This window comes from Zootoca vivipara, chromosome 1, assembly GCF_963506605.1.
Source record: "Zootoca vivipara chromosome 1, rZooViv1.1, whole genome shotgun sequence".
NCBI lineage: Eukaryota > Metazoa > Chordata > Lepidosauria > Squamata > Lacertidae > Zootoca > Zootoca vivipara.
Window position 1 is genome coordinate 85,762,962 of NC_083276.1, and position 10,094 is coordinate 85,773,055.

Genomic DNA, 10,094 nt, shown 5'->3' on the forward strand with positions numbered 1-10,094 from the left:
CGAGGGGAGGGGAGGGATTTTGTCCCCCTCTGGTTCTGGGGAGGTGGGAGAGATCCGTTTGATCCGAGTTTGAGATCGACCCGGATCGGACCACAAAGCCGCTTTCATCCTAGTGTTCCGTCTGTTCCCATTCTGCAAGGCGACGCTCGCGGGCCCCGCCAACGGGATTAGTCGTCGTAGTAAAAACTGCTGATTTCTCCAAGGATCTTTCCCTGCCCATGCTCGTCGCTGTGACGCCGCCACCTCTGCGCCTCTGTAAAGAGACCCGCCGCCTCCCTGTTGAGAGGGGGTCGTTTTAATGAAAGAGATACTGGATGGAAACCATCGATCCAGATGAAAATGACCCTTGCCCCGTGTAGAGCAGGGTCGCTCTGGACTAAACGCACCAGAGAGGGATGCAATTGTGAAGTGATGCAGCCTTTTCTCCTTTGCTCACTCCTGCTCAGATAATATGAGACCCATGCAGGACCCTGCGTATCTGGGGGGGGGGAGGCAGAATAGTCATGCTAGTCTGTGGGAACCCTGATATTTGGGTGTGACCCTCTACCAGGCAATGTTATCAGATTATCAAATTGGAATTCCTGGAACCAGAGAAGGAGCCTCAAAATCCTCCCTGGGGAGGGAAGCTTGAAACCAACCACCAGGAACCTGAAGTGTACAGTCCAGGACAAACTTCACTTCAGTCTGACCCTTAAAATCTCAAAGAGGTTTGTCATAGCAGGAGCTTTCATAACAGGTGCTTACATCACTTAATACCTGAAACAGGTACCTAGATATTGTTACTCATCACCCCAATGTCTGAGCAGTGTGAGATTCCAGGGGTCCAGGCACTCACCTAGGGGCTGTGTTTCCTTGGGAAATGAGGTACATATAAAGACCGTGATGTTTTTATGACATGTGGTTTATTTATACATACATGCAGTATATACAACCTGAGCCTACGATGGAGGGGCTCACAGCATTGACACCCCTAGAGGTTCTTGCTTCTCCCAATAGCCACAGCAGCCTTGGATTCAAATAGAATTCAAGCAGGCTCCAGAACGTGGCTCTGGCCCTCTCTCCAGCTTGCTGACTTTAACAGAGTGACACTTTTTCCTCACATCGCAGCAAAAACTCTTAAAAGTCTACTGCATGGGCTTTTGTCTTTCTATTTTTGGGTTGAGGGAGAGACCCCTCTGTTGCCCTCTGGGGCACAGAGCCACTCCCTTTGTCCCCTAAAGAGCCATTTTAGCAGGCCTGACCTGGCAATCCAACATTTGAATCTGTGCTGGATCCAGGAATTAGAAGAGGGACAAGGCATTCAGCCTAACCCCTTCCTCTGAACATGATCTCCTGAATATGGGAAGCCAGCATGACTTGTTTTTAACATGCAAAACCCAGTACCTGGCACCCAGGAATTAGAAGAGGAGGTCCAGGCACCCCACAACACACATAATAGAGGGTAGATAGAATTGTGTATTGCACAGTGTATAAAACCCAGGAGATCCTTCTGGATCCTCATATGTGTGCTTGTTTCTGGGGTTGAGAGAACTGTTCTGCTGCTGTGGTGAAGTTAGGTGGTTTCAGAGAGGTCTTGTAACCAGCCTTCCCACCCAGCTGTGTAGGTGGGACTGTTTCAGAATTCCATCCTTGGCAGCAATATTAAAAGCATAGGAATAACGCTGTAAAACCTTGTTTTGAGCAAGTCCAGCTATGAAGCAAGCTGGCGTCCCCCTTCTTCCTTCACTTAACAGAGAATCAGGCAACAACTTGTAAATTTAAAAACAAGATTTACTTACTTTGTTCTCATGCATTGGTTCACAGCAATGGCACCAGTAAAAAAAAGATGGAAGCAAAATACTTATATTTACAGTATAACCAGCTTCAGGCATGTGCCTAAAGCTGGAGTAGGTGAAGGCATGTCTGCATCCTATAGGTCAAAGTAAGAGAGAGAAGAACGAGAAACACTACATGCTCCTTCCTCTCCAGGAAAGCAGCAGAAATGACATCACACAGAGCCCTCTCTACTACTGTAATTGTACTTCTATGGTCTGAGTATCTGCCCATTAGCAATACAGCTCTGTGGACTTGGCCCCTTCTCATGCTGAATAGCAAGAATATGTATTTGTTAGGGTTGACTGCCGATCTCCCACACATATAAGAACCAGTGCTCAGATATTGGCTCTGCTGTTTCATGTTAAAAAGACCCATTGGAACAAGCCAAAAAACCCATCTAGTCCAGCATCCAGTTTGCCACAGTGGCACAAGGGCAAGAGTGCACACCTGCTGTTGTTTATCAAGACTGGTACCCAGAGGGATGCTGCTCAGGGCAGTGCACCTGTTTTGCATTATTTACTGCTCCCCCCCCCCTACACCCATGCGCCAGTCTATTAAATTTTACACCTCATGCCACGCTTTATCTTAAGACGAAGACCAAGGCAAGCTTCAACATCAAGCCAGATTTCCCTCCCGCAAAAAGAATTCCGTTTAGTTTGCCATCTTGTAGCCTGATGAAGGGCTCTGTAGGACTCTGAAGCTTGCTCACTATTTTGTGACATTATGTTTGTCTGAATAAAGGTATGGCCCCACTTCGGATTTGGTTTTTTCCCCCCTTATCTCTTTTTTTGCGGTGGCGCCCACGCGAGGACACACCAGAAACGTTTTTGCCGAGTTCGACCTCGCCGCCGACTGGCGCCTAGCGCAACAGAGCCATTGCCCTTTTAAGGAAGAAGAAATTCTTCGCATAAACAAGCTTTTGGGCCTGGAAGCTGGGTGCCGCGTCCTCGCAAGATTCCGGAGCGATGGGGAAGGCGGCGGTGCGAGGGTCGCTGGGTGCTAGGAGCGCGGGAAACTTTATCTTCCCCGAGAGACCCGGCGGCGTAAGAGGAGCAAATCCGGGGCGCCTTTGGAAGTTGATCGGGAAGGGGAGGGAACAGGAGGGGGGCGCAGGGGAAGACTTGAAACGGGCAAGGGAGCGTCGGGCAAGAGCGAACCCAGGCCATGGGTGAAGCGGCTGTTTTGGGTGGGGAGGAGCAACGGCACAGGCCGGGAAAGTGGGACGCCCCTGGGCACAAGAGCACGTTTCTCAGCCAGACAGTCCCTACGAAACCCGAAAGGCCTTTCCTCCGCGCCCAGCTGGCGCCAGTCCCGCGCGCCTCCGCTCCCTTTTCTATTGGGAAGGCGCCAGGCGCGGTTCTCTCTCAAATTTCCCCGCTCGAAAGAAGAAAAAAAAAGGCAAGTTTCACCCCGACGTGATCGATTGTGGAAAAGCAAGAATCCCTTTGTACCCTTTGAAAGCCTTGCTGTCCCGGAGTTAGCAAAAAGCAGGGAAGGTTTTTACAACCACAGGAATGACGTATTTTTTAAAAAGGGAAAGTGGGTGGGGGGGAGGAGGGAGAGAGAGACTCGCAATCTTATCAAAGTTCCCTATTAACCGGTATGCCTTAATGGCCCCCTCTACCGGCGAGTCCAGGTACAGCAGGGTCCCTCGCGGGTCCCGCGCTTCTTGTTGCTTCGAGTTTACTTGGTCGTATCCCATCCTGCTTGTCTCCACGTAGAGGTTTTTTTTTTCACCGTAAGGGACCGGATAAAAGTTCCTTTCCTGATTCTCGAGCGCAGAAGTGCTAGCTTCCCGGGTTAGCTGTCGCTGCCCCGCTAGAGGGTGATACGTTTTTAATTTTTCCTTTTCGAGATCCCCGTTTTCCCGAATCTCAGAGGCACTTGGAAGGAATCCATGTGTGGGCGAGCGGGGACTAGCCTGTGTTTACAACCCATCCGACCCAACGCGATCCAATAAGCTTCTATGTCTGTGCGCAGCGCTAGCCCTGAAGGTCTGGGCTCCTCACTTCGGCTATGATCAAAGAAGGCCTCCAGCAGCCGGTCCCTGAATAACAGGGTTACGCTGCACCTGGCCGCTTCTGCTCCAGTTGTGACCCAAGGCAGAGGAACACGCCCCTGGGTGGGGCATAATTGGGCTGTGGCGGATGTCCCCAGGGGCTTTGCCGCTTTAATTGCGCCCACGCTTAATTCTAGCGCTGCTCTTCCCAAACCGCTTGCATGGTTGCCTCTTATAGCGAGCAGTTCTACAGTTGCCTACATCCCACGCGCGTCTTAAGGAGCAAACGGTTCAGCGGGCTGTTGTAGGAACGCTGCTTTATACTGAGTCAGCCCATCATCCATGTAGCTGCTATTGCCTGCACTGACTGGCAGTGGCAGTGGCTCTCCGGGGTCCGGAAACCCACCCAGACGGGCGGGTTAATAATAATAATAATAATAATAATAATAAATTTTCAAACAGGAAGCTTTCCCACCCCAACCTGGAGATGCTGGGAGTCGCATTTTACAGGCAAAGCAGATGGTCTAGCTACAGTAGAAATTGGCAGGATAAATTGGAGCCAAGCTGGTATTTAAAGGAAAATCGGTGCCCCCCCTTTCAGAATGCATTCTTATTTGGCATTGTTATTCTTTATCATCTAAAATCTAAAGGGGGGGAAATCAGGCTCCAAACTGCTCCATTCAGGTTGCAGACTATTTGGTGTTTGGGGGTGGGTGGGTGGATCAATGGTCAGTTTCTCCTGCTTCCCTTTACATGCCCACTACTTCCTTAGTGCTTTCATTTCTTTCCTGGCTGTGCTTGTAACTCTTCAGTGCACTCCTGGAGGAATTCCTTCCTGTTCTTTTGATTCTTCAGAGTTGCACAAAACCAGAAAACTGCACGAGCTAGTTTACAGTTGCCTGGCTGTGTGCTTTTGCACACTTCTTGTATGCGATTTAAACAAAAATAACATGTGCATGCAGCTACCTGCATGTATCCCTTGCTGGTTCTTGTTTGGCATAATGGAATAAACAAATTAGGAGGCAGAGACAAACACCAAAGGGAACTCCTATTGGAGTAGGAAATATCAAGTTGCTCTTCATATACAAATTCAAATATGCAGAGCTGTGGACTACTTAGGTCTAATTAGAATATGGAGGGGGGGGTGGATTAATGCTCAAATGTGGACAAGCGTTAAGTGTAATTAACTTAGTCTGGATACAACACACCCTCTTTTATTTTATGTTTTGGTTATTGAAGGGCATTGATTTAACACAGTATAATAAAACACAGTTTCAAGAATTCTCTGTCACAGTTAACTGTAGCTGCTGAACACTGTTCTACTGTACTCCGGCCACAGTCTGCTACCCAGTACTATTCATGAAGACACCTTTTGATGAAACACAATTGCTGGCTATCTTTCCCTCTTTGGAGCTCCAGCAGACAGCAAAACTGGTTTACAGGACCTCAGGACGCAGCCTGCAAGTGATACTTTGTGTGATTGGATTCCATTTTGTTTCTATCATTCCCTTTGTTTGTGAGGTCAGCTGGGTTGTCCTGCACAACTTCCTGATTCTTCCCAATGCTAACAATGCCTCTCTGCTTCTCACAATCACCCGATTTCATCCACCCTCTTATTTCACTACTACTAATGAAAACATTGAATAGATTGCTCATGAGCTAGACTTTTTTGCTTGCCTTATCCAGCTTTTGCTGCTTCTTAGTTCTTACAATACCTATATTGACACCTGTCTCTGTTCTGTTTAAGTTGTCATAATTGTACTGTGTTGGGTCTGAATACTTTTGAAAAAGTCCAAACACATGAAACAATCTGCACATTTTTCCTATGCCTGGAAAAATCATTTTATACATTCAATAGAACCAAGTGGTAAAGTTTTTCCTGAGCTTCAGCATCACTTTAGGCTATAAGTGTGCCAATCATATATTTACATGTTTTTCCATATGAAACCACTCCCACCCCCAAATATTAATAATAATAATAATGACTAAACTTATCCTTTAAAGAAGATATTTCCTGGCAGGTAGTTGTGTCACCTTCCCAGCTTCAGTTCAATTTCCCTGATGACCATCTGCAACGTGGGGCTGGTGATACTTGACTTTACAAGGCCATAGCTGCCAAGTTTTCCCTTTTCTCGCGAGGAAGCCTATTCAGCATAAGGGAAAATCCCTTTTAAAAAGGGATAACTTGGCAGCTATGCAAGGCTGCTGTAAGGATTTACTGAGACAATGTACAAAAATGACTTCAAATATTTGAAATGCTGGTGCCAAACACATTGCTCTGCTCTCCTTTGGACCACATCAGTGAGGCCGAGAGCAGGGTCTTGTCGTCTGGGCAGCCCAGGATCTCCAGACATACTGCCCAGGCTTGCACCCTAGAGAGATCACTTTAGCACACTCCATTCTCTCCCCAAACAGACAGTTGCCAACAACTCTATAAGTGCTGCTGCTGCTATTATTATTATTATTATTACTAGTAGTAGTAGTAGTAGTAGTCGCAGTAGTCGCAGTATTAGGAAAACTGTTTGGCACAACTGCACACAGCCTTTCCATGTTCTTCGGACTGCTATAGGTGTTCAGTCTTTGAATCTCTCTGTCCTGGGATTTTGGGTTTCCTTTTGGTTCAGAGAGAATTGGGATATATCCCTTAACTATGTTTATTTATACGACTACATTTACCACTAGGAACAAGGAGTAAGGTAAAGGTAAAAGGACCCCTGACCATTAGGTCCAGCCGTGACCGACTCTGGGGTTGCGGCGCTCATCTTGCGTTATTGGCCGAGGGAGCTGGCGTACAGCTTCCAGGTCATGTGGCCAGCATGACAAAGCTGCTTCTGGCGAACCAGAGCAGCGCATGGAAACGCCATTTACCTTCCCGCTGTAGCGGTACCTATTAATCTACTTGCACTTTGACGTGCTTTCGAACTGCTAGGTTGGCAGGAGCTGGGATCCAGCAACGGGAGCTCACCCCATTTAAGCCACAGCGCCACCTGCATGGCACAAGGAGTAGCAACTGTAATTTGATGCCCGTTCAGCCAAGGAGGGTAGACAGCAGGTTTAGTACTCAAGAGTGGAAAGCTTAGCCCTGAGAGAGACTCTGAGACACAAACTAATTGGGACGGGATCATCTCTGGAGGCGGCTAATTCACTTAGACCTGAGCTGGAGTAGCTATGGTGAGGGCCAAGAGGGATTCACAAGTTGCTTGCCTGGAGGACACTTAAGAATGAACATTGTTCTTGCCAGGAAAGGCTGGGAAAGTGTCCAGGGTGTGTGTGTGTGTGTGTTGGTCTCAGGGCCAATAGACAGGAAGTGAATCCTGTGAAAGCAATTAACAGGCACATCCCCCCCCACTACTGTAAATAGGAGTAGGCTGAGCACCTCTGGGAGCAGAGTTTCACTTTCCCTCCAAAGATGCCAGTTTGCAATTCCCTTGAAATGTAAAGTATAGGTATTGGTGAGTAGAGCAATCCAAATTTGGGAGCAAACAAAGTGATGGACAGCCTGCCACTTCAGAGGTGGCTCACATTGGCATGGGCATGAGGTGTCTTGGGGGGTTGGGGGTTGGTTCTTGTTCCCAACTTGTTTCCATTGTGGGGGATAATTTACGCTGGCAACTTTCAGGTAGTGTTGATGGACCCAGTCCTGGGGCCTAGCTGGGGAGCTTTGGAGACAGTGGATCCTAGGCCACCTCCGTCCCACCCAGCCCATTTCAGACCCTACAGCTGCTGAAAAGAAGCATAGGCAGTAAATTCATTCCTGCAAAGCTCTTTATGGGCGTATTACTGGCAAAGCCTGTTTCCTCCAGCTGAGGGGCCACTTCTGCCCTGCCCTAACCTCCAGGCAGCGGCTATGGGGATTAGGACTGCTCTGTAAAGTGCTGGCCACATTATTGTTGATTGACAATGCAAGCCTTATAAACAGGATGCTGAATTTGGGCATGACCAGCCTTATCAGGTTCAACTCTCGGCTCGGTTAATTAAGTTTTGATTTCCTTAAGGTAGTCTGCCTGTACAGTGTTACCTTGGTTCTCAAACGCCTTGGTACTGAAACAACTTGGAACCCAAACACTGCAAAGCCAGAAGTAAGTGTTCTGGATTGTGAACTTTTTTCAGAAGCCGAACGTGCTCCGTTTTGAGTGTTACACTTCTGATTTGAGTGCCACACTTCCAATTTGAGTGCCACACTTCTGTTTTGTTATGCTGATGTCTGTTTTTGCTATTTATTTTGCATTTTCGTTTTTGTGGCTTTTTGTTTTGTTTTTGTGACTGTGTGGAACCCAGTTCAGCTAGTGATTGATTGATTGATTGTGTGACTGCAGTACATTGTTTATTGCTTTCATTTTATGGATCAATGATCTTGTTAAAAAGTAAAATTCATATTAAATTGCTGTTTTAGGTGTTGTTTTTAAAAGACTGGAACAGATTAATCCATTTTGCATTACTTTTTATGGAAAAGCACACCTTGGGTTTTGGAACGCTTTGGTTTTGGAACGGACTTCTGGAACGGATTAAGTTTGAGAACCAAGGTACCACTGTACTTACTTAATCAACCTGTTGTAAAGATAAAGGGAAGTACTGTAACTACAAGGCACTTAGTACTGGAACTTTCCATAGAATTTCTAACCAATAATGTAATTTGACTTTAATTAAAGGGTGCGCGTGCGCCCTCTGAATGTTTCACTTATGCAATTGTTTTCAGCAGACCCATTAGTACAGAATACACAATCCAATCTCTTTTGGTATGAGCAAAGCATCTTTTCTTCCAAACAATCAGCTATTTATTTATCTTCTTTAGTTTAAAAAGAAACTCACCCCACCCACCCCCACTAAGCAGCTACAAAATCCTTCTTGCACTGAAATAGTCATACAGTATTTATTTCCATTCCTTCACCCATCAGTTAAAGAGTGAGGCAGTTAACAGAACTGAAGAAAAGATGTAATCAGTTCACCAGCCCAGAGATAATACCAGAAGTGCAGGGAAACATGAATATGCTTGAGGCTCTTTAAATTAGCCTTCCCCAACCTGGTGCGCTCCAGATGTTTTGGACCACAACTCCCATCAGCCTCCAGCCACCACAGCCATTGTGGAAGACTGCTATAGACCAGAAGGTTAAACAGCAGTTGTCTTCAGCAGGTATCAAAGAGACAGCTATCTGCCTAGACCCCTTCCCCAAATTTAATTGGCTCTTATGCCCCTGTCAGTCAAAATCAGCAGGTGAAAGTTATTTGCAGTAGGAGATAAAATCTACCACCTACTAATATCTGCACATAAAGCTGCTGTTAGAGGCACAAGAGCAGAGTCAAGTATAAAAGTTGGCAATCCAACTTTTGGTGACAACTTTAGGTGCTGGAATCCTGCTCTCTCACAAACGTGCAAAGGGACCTTTAACAGCTGTACAGATAATTTCAACAAGTGTAGTTTTTCGTATCCTAGGACGATGACAACTTGTACTTTGCCAGATTTTCCTCTTCCGTGCAATTATTAAAGTCACACGAGCTCCACCAGCCTTTCAACCTAGTAGTAATTCTGCTTTTCAGGCCATGAAACGTTCAGCTTTTGCCCCAAATGACAACTTTTTGTGTCTTAATTCCCCATTTCCTCTCTTCTGTAACGCCACGGGCAACCTACCTGTGTCCTGCTGCCATTGCTTGATGCAAAAATAATGCAGAGTCTGGTGGCGCCTTGAACAGACACCAAAGGGCATTTGTTAGAGGTGCCACAAAGACTGCTTTTGCTTGCTATGGCAGACTTAACGCAGCAGCCCACGAAGGGCAAGAGGCCTCAAAAACCCTGCAAGGAGGGTTGCGGCTGCATCAGCTGCTCCTTCAAATAAAATTGAATAGGCCACTGTGCAGGAGCAGCCGGCAGGGAGGGAGGGGCAGTGCCACAGAGCCAGATTCCTGGCAGTGTCCTTGCTGCCACTTTCTGGGACACTTTCAGAGGAGGAAGACTACTGAATGGGAGTTGCCAGAAACTGCAGGGGGGGGGAGAGAATGCTATAGCACTCAGGTGTGGGCTTTCCCTGGGTACCTGGCTGGCCACGGAGAGAGAGCAGGACGCTGGACTAGATGGGCCACTGGCCGGATCCAGCTAGGTTCTTATGTTCTTATGGCAATGCAGCAGTGGGGCAGTGAGATTGGGGCAGGGTGCGCACACCAACAGAGCCAGATGTCACCACTACCTTGCAGGTGGTGCTTCCTGTCCCAGGGAGCAGCAGTGATGCCCCTGTTGGAGGTCAGCTCCACAGCACCTCCCCTGCTCCCCTGACTGCTCCTATCACTA